The sequence below is a fragment of the Meriones unguiculatus genome, chromosome 2 (assembly GCF_030254825.1).
Source record: "Meriones unguiculatus strain TT.TT164.6M chromosome 2, Bangor_MerUng_6.1, whole genome shotgun sequence".
In the NCBI taxonomy this organism is placed as follows: domain Eukaryota; kingdom Metazoa; phylum Chordata; class Mammalia; order Rodentia; family Muridae; genus Meriones; species Meriones unguiculatus.
Genome location: NC_083350.1, coordinates 17,755,007 through 17,770,546, shown reverse-complemented (window position 1 = coordinate 17,770,546; position 15,540 = coordinate 17,755,007). Strand labels below are relative to the sequence as shown.

At 37.6% G+C, this 15,540-nt stretch overlaps 1 protein-coding gene across 2 annotated transcripts in view; it reads right to left on the bottom strand.

Annotated features, from left to right (window-relative positions):
• Positions 1-15,540, bottom strand: part of Dcc (DCC netrin 1 receptor) — a 1,165,274-nt gene that overhangs the window by 523,476 nt on the left and 626,258 nt on the right. The gene's annotated exons all lie outside the window — the stretch shown is intronic.

Here is a 15,540-nt window from a genome sequence, read left to right as displayed (position 1 = left end):
ATAATCTTTGAGAGGAAAATAAAAACAGAAATATGTAAAAGTAGAAGGGAGACTATTAGGGGATATGGAAGAGAGAGTGAGATCATAAGGAGTTATGATCAGAGTATCTTACATACTTGTTTGAAAATTCTATAGTAAAACCTACAGTGTATAATATTTGCTAATTTATTTAACTAATAAATGAGGTCTGGATGATTATTTTACATAAAAAATATTTAAAATGAAAACACAATTTTATGGCTACATGTTCATTGGGACCCACATCTACTAAATTCTATGAAAGCCAGATTTCCAAAGATGTATGCAATTTTCTAAATGCTCCCACGTAGTAAAAATTGCTTTACAAGAGAATCAGAATATAATTATATCAAGATTACTGAGTATCCTACAATCGTAAGCTATGTCTTCAAATTTCTCAAAAATATAATTTTGAACTTGAAAATTAGATGTTAGATAGATTGTTAATTATGATGACATTTATTGTTTACATATATTCAAATGTTTTATTGCCCAAATTTCTCTCTAAATCATTTATCATAACATGTAAATAGAACAACAACAACAAAAAAAAGAAAACCTAAACATTGAAGAAGCATGCGGAGATCAAAACATAACAAACACAAAAATGGACAGGGAGTGCTGGAGGAAATGCATTGAGATGGTGAATTAAAATATAAGATATGATAAACATAATGAAATCTATACACCTAAAAAAGATAATCAATTGAGCGGACATGGGGTAAGATGATCAATCCTCATTTAGAAAGACAGATGGGATGTGCATTGAACGTATGACAGGAGTCTACTGAGCGCATCTGAAAGACTCTAACTAGCAGTGTTTTCAAAGCAAAGACTCATGACCAAACCTTTGGCAGAGTACAGGGAATCATAAGAAAGAAGGGGAGTTAGTCTGATGGGGAAAGGATAGGAGCTCCACAAGGACCAAATATATCTGGGCACAGGGTCTTTTCTGAGACTGACATTCAACCAAGGACCATGTATGGATATAACCTAGAACCTCCACTCAGATGTAGCCTGTGGTAGCTCAGTAACCAATTGGTTTCCCAAAGTGAGGGGAACAGGGACTATTTCTAACAGGAACTCGATGACTGGCTCTTTGGTCTCCCCACCCCCGAAGGGAGGAGCAGTCCTGTTAGGCCACAGAGGAGGGCTTTGCAGCCAGTCCTGAAGATACCTGATAAAACAGGATCAGATGAATGGGGAGGAGGTCCCCCCCATCAGTGGACTTGGAAAGGGGCACGGTGGAGATGAGGGAGGGAGGGAGGGAGGGACTGGGAGGGAATGAGGGATCGGGACACGGCTGGGATACAGAGTTAATAAAATGTAACTGATAAAAAAAATAAAATTAAAAAAAAATAAAAATAAAATATAATGAAAAACATCCACACAAATTATGATACTGTAAGTAGCAACAATAACAATGCTATCTTTAAGAAAATCATTTCTTCGTATTAATGACAATTTAGCTGGCTGTGGTGACTTTAACCCCAGTACTTCATGCTAATTTTAGGAAGACATTTCTTTCCAGTGTAATGTTCAGCGAGTATAGTTTCTGCCTCTCATGCACAGTCTTTTTTATTATTTATTTAATTTAATTTTATTTTAACCACAGGTCATTCACTTGTAGCCAAGCTGTTGCCCCCTCCCTTCCTCCCTTCCAATCCCACCCTCCCTCCCTCATTTCCTCCCTGCCCTCTTCCAAGTCCACTAATAAGGGGAGGTCAACCTCCCCTTCCATCTGACCCTAGCCTATCAGGTATCTTCAGGATAGATGCAATGTCCTTACCTGTGGCCTAGCAAGGCTATTCCTCCCTTGGGGAGTAGGGAATCAATGAGCCAGTCATTGAGTTCATGTCAGAAATAATCCTTGTCCCCCATACTAGGGAACCCACTTGGATACTAGCTACCATGGGCTACATATGAGCAGGGGTGTTAGGTTATATCCATGCATGGTCCTCTGTTGGAGAAACAGTCTCATAGAAGACCCCTGTGCCCTGACACATCATGCAGTCTTAGATTCAACCCTCAACCCTGTAGTACGTGACACACACTTGTTAACCTAGCACTTGGGTGGCAATGACAAAGGCAACTATTTCAGAACAAGTAGCTGGGCATCCTAGTTCGCAAGAGACTCTCCAAAAATAAATGAAAGCATAAATTTAGTGGGATACAGCTGGGATACAGAGTTAATAAAATGTAACTGATAAGAAAAAATAAAATTAATAAAAAATAAATAAATTAAAAAAAGAAATAAATGAGTTTCAGGATCTTTTTAGATCCACTGCTAGGTGGAGCCTCTCAGAGGACAGGTCTATTTTTTTATCTTTTTTTTTTTAACATAAGTTACAGTTTATTAACTTTTTATCCCAGCTGTATCCCCCTCCCTCATTCTCTGCCAATCCCACACTCCCTTCCTCATCTCCTCCTGGCCCCTTTCCACATCCACCAATAGGGGAGGACCTCCTCCCCTTTCATTTGACCCTGGTTTATCATCTATCTTCAGAGCTGGCTGCAAAGTCCTCCTCTGTGGCCTAGCAGGGCTGCTCCTCTCTACTGGGAGGGGGGGTCAAAGAGCCATTCATTGAGTTCATGTCAGAAATAGTCCCTGTTCCCCTTACTAGGATACCCACTTGGATACTGAGCTACCAAGGGCTAGCAATAAATCAAGCAATCCAATTTAAAAATGAGATATGGAGCTGAAGAGAGAAATGTAGAATGGCAGAGAAACACTTAAAGAGATGCTCAACATTTTAGTGATCATAGAGATGCAAATCAAAACAACCCTGAGATTTTACCTTACACCTATCAGAATGGCTAAAATCAAAAACTCAAGTGACAACACATGCTGGAGAGGTTGTGGAGAAAGGGGAACCCTCCTCTATTGCTGGTGGGAATGCAAACTTGTACATCCACTTTGGAAATCAAGCTGGCGCGTTCTTAGACAATTAGGAATAGCTCTTCCTCAAGATCCAGCTATATCACACCTATGCATATATCCAAAAGATGCTCAAGTACACAACAAGGACATTTGCTCAACCATGTTTGTAGCAACCTTATTTGTAATAGACAGCTCTATTTTTAGGCTCCTTTCGGCAAACAGATAGTGTCAGAGGTTGGCTCTCTCCCATGGGGTGAGTCAAGTTCGAGCTTGGGAGTCTTAGTTCCCTGAGCTTTGGAAGGATAGAAAGACCCAGAAGGGACAAGAAGACCAACCACGTCAACTAACCTAGGTTCATAAAAATTTACAGAGACTGAAGCATCAACCAAAGAGCATGTATGGACTGGACCTAGACCCCCTACATATATGTAACTAGTGAGAAGCTTGGTTTTCAAGTGGTTCTCCTAGTAAGCAGAGTGGGGAGAGTGGGGCCTTGGTTGCCTGCTTTTGGATCTCTTCCTCTACTTGGAGTGCCTTGTTGGGGCTCAGTTGAAGAGGACGCCCTCAGACCTGATGCGACCTGATATGCTGGGGTGGGTTGATATGGGGGCTCCTATTTTCTGAGAGAAGGGAAAGGGTAAAGGGGGGACAAGGATGGGAGGGTGAAACCAGGAGGACAGGAAGGAGGGGAATGTGTGTGGGATGTAAAGGAAACAAATAAATAAATAAACTTATATACATATATACATATATATATGGATACAGCACCCATGTAAATGTAGACATGGCTGTGAGTATCTGCAACCTCAGTGTTCTGGGAGCAGAGGCAGGACCAACAGGCTTGCAGACCTCATGTTTAGCTTTCCAGTCAGTGAGAGACCCTTCTCAAGGAAATAAGAATGTGAGTGAAAAAGCATAATATCTGATGCTCTCTTCTGGCCTCCTCACAATGTATGTGCATGAATCTGTGCAAGCACATATGTGGACACACAGACACAAACATACACACACACACACACACACACACACACACACACACATATATATATATATATATACATACATATACACATATTTCAGTAAAAACATTACATGTAAACATAAATAGAAAACTAACTAACCAATATATCACTAAATCAATGTGTATCATCATAAAATTCAGTCAAATGGAAGTCAGGCAAATTATGAAGCAAGTTAAGTTATGTTGGCTAAAACTGAAGATTTTTGACCTCATTGACTTCAGAGAGACACATGCTCCAGGTGAAGGCACTTCCTTTCTATTGTCTAATTATAGTAATTGTCACTGAAAGGGAATAATTGGGTGATCATACTATGATAATATGCCATTTATTGTCTTAGTGTCTTTACATCTTACAGTTAATCTACAATTATGACTGACAATGAGCATCTGTAAACATGAAAAGCAACTGACTGAATACAGCAGCTAATGAAGGTTCACACAAATGGGGAGATATGCTCGCCTCTAGCAGTTTCCTAAAATATCCTTGACACTATCATGCTTTAAATTACTATTATATTTCTAGTCATATTATTTTTTGTTTTGATAAGTGAATTCTCAACATGCTTTTCTGTGAATAAACCAAATGCAGAAAAAGTATAGAGATAAATGAAATATATTTACATTTATTTAAAGAAATTATCAAAAAGCCTGGTAAATCTTAAAATTTGAAAACCTGGTTTTTCTTCATCTTGTAGTGACTTCCTTACAGATTATAAAAATCAAACTGTCTAGAAAATAAATATCGTTTTATTAAGTTTACACTCTCTTTCTACAATACCCAAATTATAGTTTTAAGAGAGAAATTTCAGTTGGTCACAATTACTATTCCCTATACAATGAAATAACTTTCGGTGTCATTCATTGAGAAATTATACCTGTGTTTCTAGAGATTGGAGATACTAACCACCCCACATACAGTAGTACACACTTATTTGAGTTTTTGCATATTGGTTCCATGGTATAAAAATATTTCTATGCCAGGATGTCCAGGAATTGTAAACATTTTGACTGGAAAAACTTGTCTTTACTTAGCAGGCTAACTCAGCTCCCTGCCACATGAAAAAAATAAAATAAAATAAAGTGCAGGAGGCAGTGAAAAACGACCAGTCATTTCTTTTCTCCCAGCTGATACATATCTTATTTATTCTCCCTTGTAATGTGTGAATGCTGCACCATGCCCTATTTTGTCTTCTGCCTCAATTAAAATGTAAATTTCTGCAGCCCATCTCTATAATTCCAAACTGCTCTAGGCAGTAGAATTTAAACTGCTTTTAATAAAACCAACTACAGATGCTGAAATAAGATTTCTTCCCAAGTCTTTGAAATCTATATGTGCAATGAAATGCTGGGGTCTTCTCTAGTTATGTTTCATCTATAAATGTTCTGACAGAAAAGAAAAATAAGTTGGTGCTTTTAATATCATCGCATATGCAAACCCAGCACTGGGTCACTGGCCTTTTTCTCTCCCCTTGGACAGTTTCTAGCAAGCCTCTTTCTTTTTTGAAAAAATTAATGCTGATCACCTTTATAATTTATAGCCTCAAAGTGCTACTGCTTCTTTTTCCAGACAGGATAACAATTTGATAGGTTGATTCAAAATTAAAGTCAAGATTGGAAAAACAAACAAACAAACAAACAAACAAACAAAAGATTCCTGGATTGTCCTTTTAGCCTGTTGTTCTTCTTAACTTTTCCATCACAGTGCTTCACCTACTTAAAAAAGTTACAAATCCTTGTCATCTTTGACTCTGTACTCCTTCCTATTTAATTCTTGTTGTTGCTCTTTTAAATTTTCAGGACTCCCATCCTCTCCAGGTCTTACTAACTCCCCCTTCTTTCATATGATTCCCTGCACTCTGCCCAAAGTTTGGTTATGAGTCTCAGCCTCTGCTTTGACACACTGCTAGGTAGAGTCTTTCTTTTTTTTTTTCCAGAACTAATCTTTTTTTTTTTTTTTTTTTCAATGCAGTTTATTCAGGAACCTTGAACAATCCTCGGACCCTGGGGAAAGCCAGCCCACAGCTTAAATAGCCTATGGGTAGCCAACCCAGGCGTGCCACGTGGGCAATGCAGATAGGTCCACATACATGGAAGCAAGCCAGATCTTCAGCCTTAGCCAAATGTGGAATTGTTCGTGACAGAGCACTCACCATCGGGAAGGTGGAAGGCAGAAACCAGCTCCATCTTTAAGGCATAGCATTCCGCAGCAATCTACAGTTCCCCCTTTTTGTTTTAGATGCATCAGGCAAGAGTAGAGGTCTGATCTCTGATATTAGAAATAAATTGGGACTTTGTACCGATGTCCAGAACTAATCTTATTTATTATTCAATTTAAACAAACTCATAAAATACCATATTTTCTTATATTTGATATTTTCATAATTTTTAATTTTTATTAGTAATGTTTTAACATTTTAATGAAGAACGTTTGCAAAAAATATTTTGCGCAGTTCAAATTCATAGAAATTAAAGTCTTAGAGTCAGAGAGCAACAATTCCATATGGCTTTCATTTTTATGATCAATGTGTCTCTAGAAAGATTAAACACATTTATAACCTCATAACCAGTACATGAAAGTACTACTTTTCCAATCTTTTTTCAATGAAATATTATCTTTTTTAGTGTAGTTCCTATTTTGACATAGGAAATATGTTACCAAAATTTAATTAATTTCTTTAATTATTAATGTGAAATGCATATATTTTTTTTCAACAAATGGTGCTGGACCAACTGGATGTCTACATGCAGAAAAATGAAAATAGATCCATATTTATCACCCTGCACAAAACTAAAGTCAAAGTGGATCAAGGACCTCAACATAAAACCAGATACCCTAAATCAATTGGAAAAAAAAGTGGGGAACAGCCTAGAACTCATTGGCACAGGAGACAACTTCCTGAACAGAACACCAACAGCACAGGCTCTAAGAGCAACAATCAATAAATGGGACCTCATGAAACTGAAAAATTTCTGTAAAGCAAAGGATACCGTCATCAAAACAAAACGACTGCCTACAGATTGGGAAAGAATCTTCACTAACCCTTTATCTGACAGAGGACTAATATCCAGTATATACAAAGAACTAAAGAAGCTGAAAAGCAGCAATCCAAGTAATCCAATTAAAAAATGGGGAACAGAGCTAAATAGGTAGAGTCTTTCAGAGGCCCTCTGCGGTAGGCTCAGTGGAGAGCTCTTTAACACACCACCCCGGGGGGGGGGGGGGCGAGGAGCAGCCTTGCTAGGCCACAGAGGAGGACATTGCAGACAGTCCTGATGAGACCTGAAAAACTAGGGTCAGATGGAAGGGAAGGAGGACCTCCCCTATCAGTGGACTTAGAGAGGGGCAGGGAGGAGATGATGGAAGGGGGGTGGGATTGGGAGGGATGAGGGAGGGGGCTACAGCTGGGATGCAAATAACCTGTAATTAATATATAGGAATAAAAATTATTTAAAAAAAATCTTCAGGACTATGTCTTCTACAAGAAACATAAGCAAGGGCAGCTAGAGGGGCAAATTGTTTTCTATGTAACTCTGTTGTTCTTAAAAGGGTTCTTTTTCATTGCCATCTTGACTTTTCCAGGTAACCTAGAAACTTAAGGAAATCGTCAAGGCAAATGGGTTCTACATCACTGTCAGATTTTACAATAATGTAAATATATTAAGCATTAGAATATGACAATGGAAATATCACATCAAACTGAATATTTTTTCCTGTTTTACATTATTATTATTATTATTATTTATTACAATTTATTCAGTTTGTATCCTGGCTGTAGCCCCCTCCCTCATTACCTTCCTCCCTTATATCCCCCTCCTGGTCCACTGATAGGGGAAGGTCTCCTCCCCTACTCTCTGACCCTAGCTTATCAGATTTCATCAGGACTGTCTGGATCCTCTGAGGCCTGGTTAGGCCACCTCACCAGGGAGAGGTAAACAAAGAGCTGGCCTGTGTGGGGCCATTCTTCTTCAAAACACAATGCCGGCACAGAGCAGTATAAGTTATTTTAAACCAGGTCTACATATTATTAGTGCCAATGCTTAGAAACATAATTCTTACAGCAAATGTGATAATCATGCAGTAAAGGTAAAGATAAAAGGGCAGAGTAGAGGTCCTTATATTTATTATGATTGTCATGTGGGCTATATGAAAAAAATAAAAGAAGGAAACAATTTGTCAACCATGCACAATTTTTCACTTTTATATCCAATTTTCCTTGTTACAGGAGAAATAGCAACAAATGAAAGAAAGCACTTCTATTCCCTAAAGTGGGTATTTCACACTAGATTAAAATATGTAACTGTTGTGGATGGAACTATCCAATTCCATCCTTTGTAAGTCTTTCTCCCACCACAGCTAAGCCATGATCCAGAATCCCCACTTTATGTAACTTAAACAACATGAACTTCGAGGTCCTCAGCCGTCAATCCCGCAGAAGCCATGTCTGAAACATCTCTACATCAGCGATCTTTCTTAGCCAGCATTTCAATGTTTGACTTTGAAGATAAGCTTTTCCATCTCTTCAATGTTTACCTGGTATGCCAACAGACTTCAATTTTATTTCATCCAATTCTAATTTTTCTTCCAAAACCCTGTTTGAAATTCGGTTTCTTCAGGCTTTTTCTCTATCATTTCTATATCCATTTAGTTCATTACCCAATTATATCTATTGATGATTATCCTTGATATATATCATCTAAGTTCTTCTATAAATATGGTAAATAATAAATAAAAGTATGATTTTCATTATGGACTGGGAATGTTTACACATTCTTATCATAATGCTAACACTTGGAAGAAAAAGATGGAAGAAAGACCATGGTTTGATAATTATAAGGCCAATTTGGGTTGAGATAGATATTTAGATGATCTATCTGTCTATGTATCTATCTATGTATCTATCTATCTATCTATCTTCATATATCTTTGTTTTCATATCTTTATTTCCATCTCTTCCCTCTCCTCCCCCCGCCCCATCTGTCTCCCAGGAAGATTTAATATTCTTCAGGGTTCTTAAGTACATTGAACTATTTACAAGGAAATATATAGAACAGTTGTTCTCATGACACTTCTGCACACCTATTTATGACTAAACAAATTTCTAATAATACCAGGTTTTTAAGATACATTGTCTTTTTATTTTTTTATTTCTGCTTTCAATTTTACTCCAATCTTGTAGAATATGTACAATAATGAAAACAACAACAACAAAAAAAAAACTGACAACATCCTGAATATCTTCTAACACTCCTTTCCCAAGCAACAATAACACTGATTGTGAATTAAAAAAAAATTGAAAGCAGAAATCTGAGGCCAAATTAAATATGTCTCAGAAAAGTTGACACCATACGACAAGTACACAATATAAAAGAATTGTTGCAATGTTTCAAGTATTTATCAGTTTCTTGAGGAGGAGTCCACAGTCATAAAGTTTCAGGTCCATAAATTTTACAGCTATTTCTTTGACTTGTCTTTTAGTTTTAACTGAAAATGTAATCTATAATGAGTTTTTTCATATTAAGACAAATTTTATCCTTTGTGGTGATTGGTTTCAATTAAAGGATATTTTCGTGGAATAAGATTTTACTTTCTTAGCCATTATTTCACAAATTGAAAAAGGACATTTTAATGAGGTTTGAAGAACATCTATTCTTAAAAGGTCTGTGTCTAACCAAAATTTAAAAGCTCTGGTTCATAGAAACATGTATATTTCAAGGCATTACTGGTCTACTTAACTAGACGTAATGGCGATGCACTTAAACTTTGAAATAACTGGAGGGTTTGCTACTTGGTGATGCGGAACTCATAGTACACTAATTCTCTTCCACTGATGATCCCTGCTAGAGCTAGCCAGTGTGTGTGTGTGTGTGTGTGTGTGTGTGTGTGTGTGTGTGTGTAGGCTGACTGTTTTATTATAAATTAGCTAATTTTCTTTAGCAGCCAAGCAGTTTTTATTTGTTTAGCTAAGACACATTTAACGCAGAGCTGGAGAGATGGCTCAGCAGTGAAGAACACTTTGCTGCTCCCCCAAAGAATCTTAGTTTGGTTCCCAACACCCACGTGGTGTCTCACAACCACAGCAACCCCTGTTCTAGCTAATCTGGCCTCCACACATTTTACATACCCGGCACACTGATGCACAGGAAGACAGAATATCCACACGCTTAAAATAAAATTATTCATCTTTAAAAAGAAAAGTTTTACTACTGGTTGATTTGTTTATTAGAAAGTATGTAGATTTGTTAATAAAAAATGCTAGACTTTCTAATCCTATGTGTGTTATATTCATTTGTGTAGGTCTGTAGGTGTGTAACTATGTGTGTTCCTGGAGATGTGGTGGACAGAAATCAAAACCAGATATCTGTTATTACTCTGCAATTTATGTGTTGGTTTCAGGGTCTCTCACTAAGCATGGAGCTAAACAAGTCAGTAAGACTAGAATCCTCCTGTCTTTACCTCCTCAACACCAGGCTAATAGATGTGAACTACTGATCCCAAGTTTGCACATGGGTGCAACAAATTGACCCCAGGTCTCTAAGTCTGTGCAGTAACACCCTCTGAACTGAGTCAAAGAATTTCTAATTTTTAAAACTTCTTTTACTTCATAATGATTATTATAATTTTGATTTAGCAAACAAATCACTTGATTATGTAATTTCATTAGAATATTTGCCAAAATTAGAATCAGTATAGTTAGATGTGGATGCTAGTTTCTCCTGAGTCTTCACTTCTTGTAGAGATATTACTATCATGGCTGCTTGAAATGAAGCAACACGAATATCTTGAAACAGCAGAACTTCAATACAAAGGTAGGATAATGGGCCTGGACATTCTAGAGTCAAAGAAGTTTCTGTGACTACTTTTATGATAAAAAATTATGAATAATTTGAGTTGTGAAATAGAGCACACACTGAAAATACAAATAGCAGTGTAAAACAAAACAAAGCAGAAGGAGTCAATGTAATATGGGGATCCCAAATCTTCATGCCCCCTGATGACTTCAGTGAGGACAACAGCTATGGGAGGCAATACTCATCATGTACTGAATTCCCTGATAACACATGAACAACTTGATCCAAAAAAAAAGGATCAAGTGTCACTCTCTTTCTTCCTGGCGTGCCTCCCAGGCAATACCTAAAGATGGAAAGATCACATAATTGAATCAAATACAGGTAGGGACCAGGGGAACCATGCTCTCGCTTATGTGTGCATTGCTTCCTGTAGAACTTGTAGAAACTTGCCTTTTCAAAGTGGAGTGACAATGATGGGGCCACTTGTAAGAAATTGCTGACGTAGGATTTTGTAACCAGGTTCAGATCAGGGAGAAGGTCTGCCTGTGGATTCAAAGGTGTTATACTGCTCCCTTTCCTGCAGGGTCATTGAAGGTTACTAAGCTTATTATTGACCTCCTCGTAGACATGCCAATCTCTGTTTACCTGGATGACTTGCCCTCGTGGGTCCCTTACTAATTAGGATTTGAATTATAAATATACACTGGTAATGCACACCAGACTCTGTAGGGAAAATCATGGTACGAACTACTCAAAGCTTAATCTTAGCCAGCCCCTCACTGGAAAGCATGCTTCACTTCAGCATGGCCTTCTGCTTTTCTGAGAGGAGGAAACACTAACTGGATTCAATACATAAAGTTTTCATGTAACTGCACTGTATGAAAGCAATGGGCTTGCACTGAGTGAAATGCTAACCATAGCAATGAGAGCTGAGGAAGTGGGGGAGGTGGCAAGCTGGCAAGGACCAGAAACAAATTTGGGCGGGCTCTGTGCCTCCACCTGAGGGAGTGGGGGGGGGACTGAAAGTGTAGCATTCTTTCTCTTTCTAGCCCGTAAATATTCTTAATTTTCACTTCATTCCCTCCTCTCTCAGGAAAATATAGGCAACACCACTGCTTCCCTTTATATCCTGATCCATGCCTCTGTTGCACCTTTATAGGATTACACTAATGAGGTGTCTCCAGTCTCACCTTTTCTTTTGCCTGAGGCATCCCAAATCTTCCATTGTAAACTGTATTCACACTTGTATATTAAGGTACCCTTATGTCGCTGCTGTACAATGTACTTTTCGCTCACAAGGCATTTTAAGAGCACATCCTCTTATTCTTTTTTCCACCTTCACTGTTAGAAATTCTCAGCATTTACTATAATCTGTGCTCATTGAGGCCACGCAGTTTCTTCAATGTGACAGACACTTTTCAGTCCTTATTTACCTTCCTGCATACTTGTTGCCCTCGAGGAGCCAGGGTTCTGGAATCTGCTTCTTTGGACTCACCACCTTATCCTCATTCCTTGCTTCCTGATGTCTGTGTTCTTCAACATGATATCATCTGCACTGTGATCTTTTTGTTTGTTCTTTGGTTTTAGATGTTGGGGGCTTGTTAGTTGTTTGGTTGGTTTTACTTATCAAACAAGTTATCATAGTAGCTACTGCCTTAGAGTTATTATGTGAATTAAGTGAGTTAACACACATAAAGCAAATTACAAAATGCTGGCTACCTGATTTGCATAGCCATTACTATATAATCCCAAAAGAGAGATTGACACAGCTGACCACTTCCGTTAAATCTAAATTATGATTCTGTTCAGTTGCTAGACTCTTACCTTCCCCAAGCACTGCTTACTTCTCTGCTAGCTGATCATTCTCCATTTCCTCTATTTCCATTAATCTATGGTTTTATACATATCTCCCTTATAAAACTATATATTTTTCTAGGACTTATTTTATCCCTTTCTCACTTTTTAAAAATGCAATTGCTAGGTTTAATATTTTCTGTAGTCAAACTCCAGTTCTTTAATTTGACTATCTTGCATCACTCCCCATTAATATCCCACAAAGTCTGACATTTTTAGACATATCAACAACTGTACCACTTCTGTCCTCTTTCTTCTTTCAATGAAACATTTCACCTAATCATCCATTTTTTCAAAACTAAAAGAAAAACTGCTTATATTCCATAAACTCTTTCAGAGACTCTGATGGCATGACTGCATTCTCTCAGGGGGTTAATTCTTTGTGGAAAGGATTCCCGTATATTTTAGTATTCTAACTAGGAAATTTTAGGTTCCTTGGATGAGAAACTCCATTCTTTAGTGCCGTAATAATACCTTGAATAGTGATTAACACATAGCAGACATTTATTACAAACATATCAGAAAAAGGGTTGATCATATGAGTGCTGACTATCCTGATTACCTGATTTTGATCCTTGAGACCCACATGGTTGAAAGAGAGAAACAACTCTTGCAGGTTGTCATTTGACTTTCATATGCACGTACACACATACACACACACACACACACACACACACACTATGCAACACTAAAAGATGTGAAAGTAAAATGATCAGAATGAATTGATGAGTGAAAGTTTACTAAACCTTAAAAGAACATTCCAAGAAGCCTTAAAATACTCTCATTCTTTTCACAGTTCAGTTCTCACTTAAAGAGCTGTGAATTCTTCATATAGATTCAAGACTAAACTCTGTACATTTCTATTTCTGAGTGAGTAGAAACAGATGGGGTCTGTTACTCCTCTCCTTTCATGACTGGACTAATATTTAAAAGTTAGATCTCAAAATAGATTTCTTTCAGAGAGGAAAATATCCCCACTTGGGGCCTGTTGGTTCATTTTTCAGTGGGATTCAGATTGAAAAAGAAAAAGATATCTGTGGGATGGAAATTTATTTGGAAATATTTTAAACAGTTATTATTGACTAACTTGTATTCCATATATTATTCATACATTGAATCCTTACCCAACTGTGTGACTATATTTAAGATAGTTCTTTGTGGGAATTAATCAAAGTTGTATAAGTGGGTTCCTAGTCCAATAGGGGTGATGTCTTCACAGGACACAGAAGAGACATCAAAGATTACACTATTTGCCTAGTGAAGATTCTGCAAAAGGATAGCTAGCTGCAGTCAGGAAGAGTGCTTTCACCAGGAAACTAGATCTGCCATAATCTTGAACTTGGGACTCTCACCCTACAAAATGATGAGAAGGAAATGCTGGTATGTCTTCTCTTGTAGGCTGTTAAAAGACATTAGTATCAATATGGATCTTCCTTACCATCAGCAATGATGGCTAAGAGGAACCAGGGAGTTAACATTAAAATTCCAAGGTTCTTCCTCAAAAACACATGAAATCATTATTTGGTAGAACATGATATTTGACAGAAATATAGAAAACAGAATTCCGTGAAAATAAAACAAAACAACAAGAAAAACGCTTGCTTTTCAAATAGTAGGATAAATGTGTTGGGAATTTTGTATGTTATCCCATGACAAACATATAGTTTAGCACAAAATTACTATGAGTCAGTAATACTTTCAAAAGGTTAAAGTTGAGGATCAAACACACAGTATCATTTCTTCCCAGTGGCCTTGGGGATCCCACCACAGTCATTTTGTTTTAAAATGAAAACTGAAAAATAAAAATTAGCAATTTGCATTGTAAGTGGAAAATGACAAGGAGATTTATTGGCTCATCAGGATTCTTCCATCGTGGATTTGGATAACACTCTCAGTGTTTACTCTCATGTATGCTCAAAGCATCACCACAGTAAGTTTTACAGGCCACCCTGTGGCTTTTCAAGCAAAATAATCATTCTTTTTCTTATAAATTCATTTTAGCAGTACTTGTGTTTTGATTTGCTTCAAGTCCTCTGACACTTATTAACATTCAGAGAGGTTCAGGGCAGCCTTCTGCTAATGCACCTCCTTCAGCCAACTTATCACACATTTTCTGTTTGACAATCAACATTTCATTAATAGTGTGCTAAAGCTGGAATGGACCTTAATAAGGACCTGATTCACCTCCCATCTCCTGCTCTGCAGTTCTGCAACCCATAAAGGCACAGGTGCTTTCACTTTCAGGACTTTATGCAACCTGAATGAACAACTAGATGGTTCTTTCTTTATTTCCATCATTGTTTTATTAAGATCATTTCTGATTGTAATAAGAATGGACAGAACAAAGTTCCAACCTGTTAAAAATTTGTATTAGGGCTATTCTGAGTTGAATATATTTTGAAGTTCCAAATACATGTTTTAACATGAACACAGGAATAACACCATTATATATAATATTTACATATAAAACGCATTTCATAATGTAAAATATTACTATTTATAAAACATTGCTGAATTTGGCAGACAGTTTGGGGAGTTAAGAGTACTTATTGTTCAAACCTGAGGACCTGAATTTGGGAACCTATCACCCACATAAAAGCCAGGCACGATATCTCATCTGTAAACGTAGCATTGAGGGTGGACACAGACAAACTCTGTGCGCTCCGTTGCCAGGAAGCCATAAAGGATGAGCTTCTAATTCCTCAACAGATAGTTTTCACAAGGCAGTTACAGAGTGACAGTGGAAGTCACCTAATGCCACCCCCGTCCTCCATATATGTACACACAGTACCCACTTACTTATTCACCACATAATACCTAGAATATACATAATGCATAATACACACATGAGTGCATTGACTTAAAGGTGGCTAAAAACTAGCCAGGCACAGGCGGTACGCTCCTGTAACCTCAGCACTCAGGGAGGCAGTGGCCGGCTTATCTCTGTGAGCTCAAGGCCAGCCTCGTCTACAAAGGG